The sequence below is a fragment of the Tenrec ecaudatus genome, chromosome 7 (genome assembly GCF_050624435.1).
Source record: "Tenrec ecaudatus isolate mTenEca1 chromosome 7, mTenEca1.hap1, whole genome shotgun sequence".
In the NCBI taxonomy this organism is placed as follows: domain Eukaryota; kingdom Metazoa; phylum Chordata; class Mammalia; order Afrosoricida; family Tenrecidae; genus Tenrec; species Tenrec ecaudatus.
The window spans coordinates 128,518,834-128,525,678 of record NC_134536.1 but is presented as its reverse complement, the minus strand read 5'-3'; positions in this window follow the sequence as shown (position 1 = coordinate 128,525,678).

Below are 6,845 nucleotides of genomic sequence, written 5' to 3'. Positions count from 1 at the left end.
TCACAAGGTCTCCTTCTTCTCTCTCCCAACCTCCTTTATATCCAGGAAATTTTATCAGATCCGAACAAAATCAAAGTACAGAGGCTACAAATGTACAAATGTGCTCGACACAATGGATGGATGGATTGTACAAGCCCCCAAATAAAACGATTAAAATACAAACAGACAAGCAAAGGACAGGGAAGAGAGCGCGGTGGACCGTTCCCTTGGTCATCCGTCCACACACCTGCTCCTTGCCGCTGCAGCCCAGCACAGTAGGGGGCGCTGTGGTGGGGAGTGTGCAGCCATTCAGCAAATACACTAATGTACAAACGAGAAAACAGTCTGACCCCTGCCCTCAGGCAGCTTACAGTCTAGTCTGGCAGACACCTCCGATTCACCCCTCACCCACACCAAGTAAATGGGTGTGTGTGTGTCAGGGCAGCAGATGCACCTGTGGATCTGGACATCATAGTGACCCAGGGGCAGGCACATCAGTCCTTGTCCTCACCAGGCAAGAGGCCATCATCTACCTGCTGACCCTTTCCTCTCACTGCCTTCCCAAGCCAGGGCTGGTCAACCTAAGAAGTGGGTGCCTTGTGTAAGAGCTCTGTAGGGGAGCCATGTCTCACTAGTCCACCCTTCTCTGAAGCAAATGCCCCCACCCCCACCTCCACGCCCACCTCCACCGTCTTGACTTGTTTTCTGTCCTCCTCTCCACCCCCACCGCCCCTCCTGCCTGACAGCAGAGTTGGATCCAGCTGCTCCAGGGCTGAAACCAAAACCCAGCCATTGTTCCCACCTCTTGGCTGTACTTGACTGTGTGTGTCTTGGCACAGCCTTCGATATGCATCAGGGAACAACGGTGCCAAGACTCAGGTCCCGAATACCGTGCCTGGAGTGCCCGGGAAGATCTTTTCAGGCAGAGAGGAAGCTGGGTGAAGGTAGAGGCTGGCTTGGGGTTCCCTGAGCGGTGGTTGAAGGGGAGTCTTTGCAGTCACATGGCTAGTGTGCAGAATGTGAAGACTGGACCCCCATCCACTTAGGACCCTCAAGGTGTGCAGATAGCTGTCCTGGCAGGACCAGAGGGCCACCCCTGTGCAGAACGCCCAGTGTAAAGCGCAGCTGTACCAGGTGTTCACGAGTTCACCAAGCCCCTCTCACCTTCCAGCAGCCTCAGAGGGTCCATGACTCTCTGAGAACCCGGGTCTCCTCTCTTGGCCTTTCCCAGATAAACACGTGCTATGGGCAACTGAGCACGTACATTGGAGGCCAAGTTGCTGGCGATGACCCGACTGAATAGAGAGAAGCTTACCCGTGAAGCAGCAAGGAGACTGAAGAGCACGCTCAGAGGGGAGCAGGGCCTGGCCAACTGGATGCATGGCAGTCCCAGAGAGGGGGAAGGAGACAAGCTGCTGCTTCCGAATTTTCCGAGTTTGAGATTGGGGAGGAGGCAAGGTCAAAGTCTGAGATGAAGGGAAAGACCAGCTCGGGGGCACCTAGAGTTGGGAGATGGTTGATTCCTCCAGAAGCCGGAGAACAGTATCATACAATCACAATCACGTCCAGATGTGTGGCTTTAAAGTTCCATTTGTTTGGCTCTCATCAAACCTAACGTTCCCTTCGGAGAAAGGCATTTGCATAGAATAAAAGTGCATCTATCAGGGTGGCATCTGTGGGCTCTCACTAAAGGCAGATTTAGGAAACGAGGCTCAGGGAAAGCTAGAGCGGTGACTACATGATCCCCGAGCTCAGAGTCAGAACAATCATGTACACAGGACTCGGCACGTCTAATCAGGGTTACAAATAAGTTTGGAAACAGCCTCCTGGTTTCAGGCTATTCGTAGACAAATAATGTCAAATGTAACCCAAAAAAGCTCCCTCTGACCTAAGGCCCTTCCAGCTGTCAGGATGAACCTCCTAAAGGCCTTTGGGACTGAGCCCAGCATGGCTTCAGCTCCTTCCCAGGAGTTCTCCACTACCAGGAGCTCACAGGCTGTCGCTGTCGAAGACCCCCTTCTTTCCCAAAACCCTTTTTTGTCTACATAGAATCGATTAGTTCAACCTTGAACTTCAACATTCATGACAGCAGGGAGAGTGAGTCTAGACCAACAGAATCGGAGGAGATGCCTTGCACCCAGGTGGATCGTGATCCGGGAATGCTTGCTCACATGGTGCAGGTCGTGCCTGCAGCACGAACCAGGACCTGGGGGGCATCGAGGGACAGCCATGGACGTGCTGTCGCCTTCCAGTCAATTTGGACTCACGGCAATCCTTGTGTGGGACAGTGGAACTCTGCTTCGTAGACATCTCACAGCAGGGTTTCCAGAAGTAGACTAGGTTCTACATTCTACTTTGGTGGGTGGTTACTGGGGCCATAAATGTGTAGGAATGGACATCTACCTTGCAATTATTAGTCTCTCCACTTCCAGAGGAGACAAGAGGGAGGAACATGGAAAAACATAGGGATCAGTCCAGCAGGCTGATGGACCACACAAACAGCAGTCTCCCCACTGGAACTGGCTACCACTACTAACACTCTCAAAAGGATCGCATTAGACGGTTCTGGATAAACCCCACCCAAACTCACTGCCATCGAGTCGATCCTGACTCATAGCGACCCTGCAGGACAGGGTAGAGCCGCCCCTGTGAGTTCGGTGACTGTAATCTTCACGGGAGTAGAAAGCCCTGTCTTTCTCCCTCGGAGGGGCTGGTGGTTTTGAACTGCTGCCTTTTCAGTTAACAGCCCAGTGCGGAACCACTGTACCGCCAGGGATTCTAGAAGGGCCTGGACAGAGTGGGAGAAAATGTGGAACAAGAACTCAACATCGCAAGTGAGATCAGGCTTACTGGCCGGACCGAGACAGGTGAGACCCCCAGGCCATGACCCTTCTCCACCTTCAGGTTTGGAAGGGGACTCATCCCTGTGGTTGAGCAATCCCCCCTTTGAACTCCAAAGGGCAGCAGTTACCCAAGGACAGAGTGGAGCGGACAAGGATAGAAGGGAGGCTGGGGCCAGAGAAGAGTGGGAGAAGTGATGGGACCAGGAGGGGACTGCAGTGGAAGAGTTGAGTCAAAATGCGTTTGAATAGTTGAATGTTAAACTGATGATCGGCTCTGTAAAAACTTCCACCTCATTCCCAATAAAAAATCAAGAACAAGCAGATACCAGACCGCCACTATTTCTAAAAACCCTGAAAGCCTGCAAAGGCACGCTTATTGCCCCACCTTTGAAATGACCCAGCTGCCGGGACGGTGAGCAGGGACATGACCTAGGAAATGGACAGACGAGGAAGCATGTGTGCACCTGTCCCTCCACAGAAGGGGTGTGGGTGATGGGGCAAGAGGGCTCCCTGTACTACAGAGAATATCATCGCACAGACCCTGAAAGTTAAAAGTGCTGGCAGACTGTGATTTATTTGTTTTTAAACAGCAACAACAACAGATGTGCTTTGTTGTGTTTACTGACACTTTGCTGTTTTCAGAATGAATGACTTTTCAAATATTTGGTCCATGAGTTTGTTTCCTAGAGAGTATAAGAGCCTCCTTCCCCTGTGGGTCCGAAGGGCCGAGAGGGGATCTGGGGGGGTGATGGCTACTTATGAAAGAAAAAGAGCTTCCCGCACTTTTGTCTTCAAGCAGGGTTTTCTTTCGTTCTTAACAGAGAAAACAACACAAAGCAACAACAACAAAAACAACCCTGAGTCTGTGGCCTTAGATTCTCACCAGCTATCACATTTTGAAAGCGTGGTATGGGTAAGAGGTCCCTGAGGGGCACAGTCAATTCACACCTGACTGTTCACCTTAGAGGAGGCCTAGTGATGAAGCCAGTTACAGAGTGGGCTGCTAACCACAAGGTCAGCAGTTCGAACCCACCCGTCTTTCCAGGGGAGCCTCATGCCCATGTCTGCTCCGTAGAGATTTAAAGCCTCAGAAAGTTCACACAGGGCATCGGCAGTAGGCAGCTCAAACTCACTCAGACGTTCTGTGGGCAAAAGGCCTGGTGACCTGCTTCTGTAAAGATCACAGCCGAGACTACCTTATGCAACGGTTCTACTTGGGAACACGTGGGCTCACCATGGGTCTACATTTTCGGGGTTTTGTTTCTTGGTACAGGCAGTCTGAGGGGGCCCTTCTTTTAGCCTCTGAGATGGCGTTCGTGTAGTTTTATGCATTTTTGAAAAATACGTGTGGGCTAGGAAAGCAAGGGCAGAACGGGCAATAAAGGTAGTTGGATGCAGGAAGGACTGCTGAGGTTTTATCTCTGTGTGTTGGTAGGGGGTGGATGTCTGCGGTCAGTCCCAGGAGGAGATGAGCCTGGCTCCTGTTCCTGTCCCTAAGCCCAGGGAAAGGGGACACCTCTCGGCTGTGAAATGTTGATGAGCTATGGAGGGGAGGGGAATCAAGGGGGCAGATGGAGTTCCTGAACAATTGTTCCGGCTGTCATCAGAGAGCACAAACAGGAGGGGGCACTGGATAATTTATAGAGGGACAGGTGCTGAGGTATCTCCGGAACCATCTGGTCAGGGGGCCTGGGTTCGGGTAGATGCCCTCTTGGGGTCTGAGTAACTCCTTGACCTCCAGCCCACCTTGCTGTCAACCTGGCCTTCTGGCTGTCCTCGGGCTTTCCCAGGAGGCCTGGGCCCACCTGGTGCTCATGCCCCCCTCCTTTGCTGGGCTCTCTTTGTTGCCATTCCTGATAAGGCCAAGTCTGGCCTCGGGGCCTGTGACTTGCACCTCTACATCTCCTAGTTTTCGTTATTCTCACTCAGCACCTCCACTGTGTTCCACAATCCATCTAGTAAACACTTATTCATGCAGTAAACACTTGAGCACCTACTAGGCCAGGCTTTGTTCTTGGCACTGGGGACACTGTGATGAATCAGACAGTGTCCTGGAGCTCTGGAGTTTGCGCTGTCGTCGGGGAAGGCAGTCAAGAAACAAACCAAGAAGGATGGCCTGAAATATCAGATCGTGAGAGAAAGCCCTCATTCAGGACCAGAGAGAGTGAGTGAGGATGACGTGTCAGGCGGGGAGGTCAGGGAAGGGGCATTGGAACAGAGACATGAGTGGGAGAAGAAGCAGGAGAACCTTCATCTGCAGGAAACCGCAAAGGCAGTGGCTCTGAGCAAGACAGTATGCTTAGTTGTAATAGGTTGTGTGTCAACTTTGCTGCACCAGAATTCTCCCACGATAGTACCTCACGTGTTGTGGTCAACTCCATAACGGGATCTTCTGTGAAGCAGCCAAGTAGTTGTGGGGAGAATAGGCTGAACACCCCCCTCTTTAATCTGGCCATGGGCTCGATACAATTGCGGGAGTTTCATTTTGGGTGTGGCCTACTCTGAGTCCAGATGGACACTGTGCTGAAGCTAGCTTGCTTCTGCTGCTCCGTCTGGATCCTGCCTCCCATTCATTGACCTCCTGTTAGATCTCAGGAGGCATCAGCACACACCCAATCTTAGATACATTCAGCGTCGCATCTACCAATGTGTGGTCTTCCTGGTTCCCATTCTTTAGTCTCTGCAGAGACACAACCAAGAGATGTTTCCATCTTCCATCTGACTTATGGACTTGAATTTGACTGGACTTACCCTCTTCTACTGCTCTGTGAACCATTTTTGATATAAATCTCTTTTTGATATTCAAGGGGGTTCAAAAATATTTAAGCTACCTATCAAAATTTTTTGGCACAAAAAACCTCATCACCTTTAAAGTACTTTCCATTAAACTTAATACATTTGTCAAATCTGTGATTCCATTGTTGGAAACATTTTTCAAATTCATCTGTTTGGACGGCTGACAGCACCTCCCTTGTTTTTTTCTTCACCTCTTCTACATCTTCAAATCACGATTCTTTCATGTGCCTCCTCATTTGAGGAAACAAAAAGAAGTCACACAGAGTGAGGTCAGGGGAGTAAGGTGCATGAGATCAGAGAGGCAATGCTGTTTTTTGCCCAAAACTGGTGCACTGAGATGGCTGCATGAGCAGGTGCGTTGTCGTGGTGGCAAAACCAGTCCCCCTCCTGCCACAAATCAGGCCTTTTTTGTAGCATGCTGTTACACAATGTTTTCACAACCTCTAAACAGAAAGCTTGATTGACAGTCTGACCTGGTGGAACGAACTCCAAATGCACTACAAGTGGACATTGTCGTCTGTTTGGGAAGTTGCGGGAAGTCCAGATGAGGTTTGTCATCAGTCGACATTTCACCTTTTTTTGAAATGAGAAAACCACTAGTACACTTGAGTTTTTCCCCATAGTACTGTCCTTGTTCGCTATATCCAACATCACAAAAGTTTCTACGGCATTTTTCTTGAGCAGGAAACAAAATTTCACAGCTGTACGCTGTTTTCTTAAATCAGCCATCACAAAAAACGAGGTTCGAGTGAAACTGCTTGTACGAAAAAGTTCCCTGTGACCAGAGAGACTCTCCCCAGGCGATGCCACTGGGTGCACTAACTCTGAGCAAGTTAGATACTCACCCAGCGGGAAAAATGCACACTACCAAAGCTCTGCTCCGTGGAGCTTTTTTCTGTTTGGGGTGTGTGTGTGTGTGTGTGTGTGTGTGTGTGTGTGTGTGTATGTGGGGGGTACCCCTTGTACATACACAAACAAGAATCACTGGCCTTGTTTCTCTAGAAGACCCAGCAAACACTAGTCTGGGAAGGTGCCACATGATTCATTCATTGAGTAATCTGAGAACTAACAGTGTGCCAGGCACCTGCTAGGGAAGATGGAGATACAACCAGACATGGGTTTTTTTTGCTCTGAAGGAGCAGCAACCTAGTATGGGATGTATCATATAGTTAAATAAGTAATGCGTAAGTTTAGCCTGGAATAGCTAAAATAAAGTTATGAAATTAC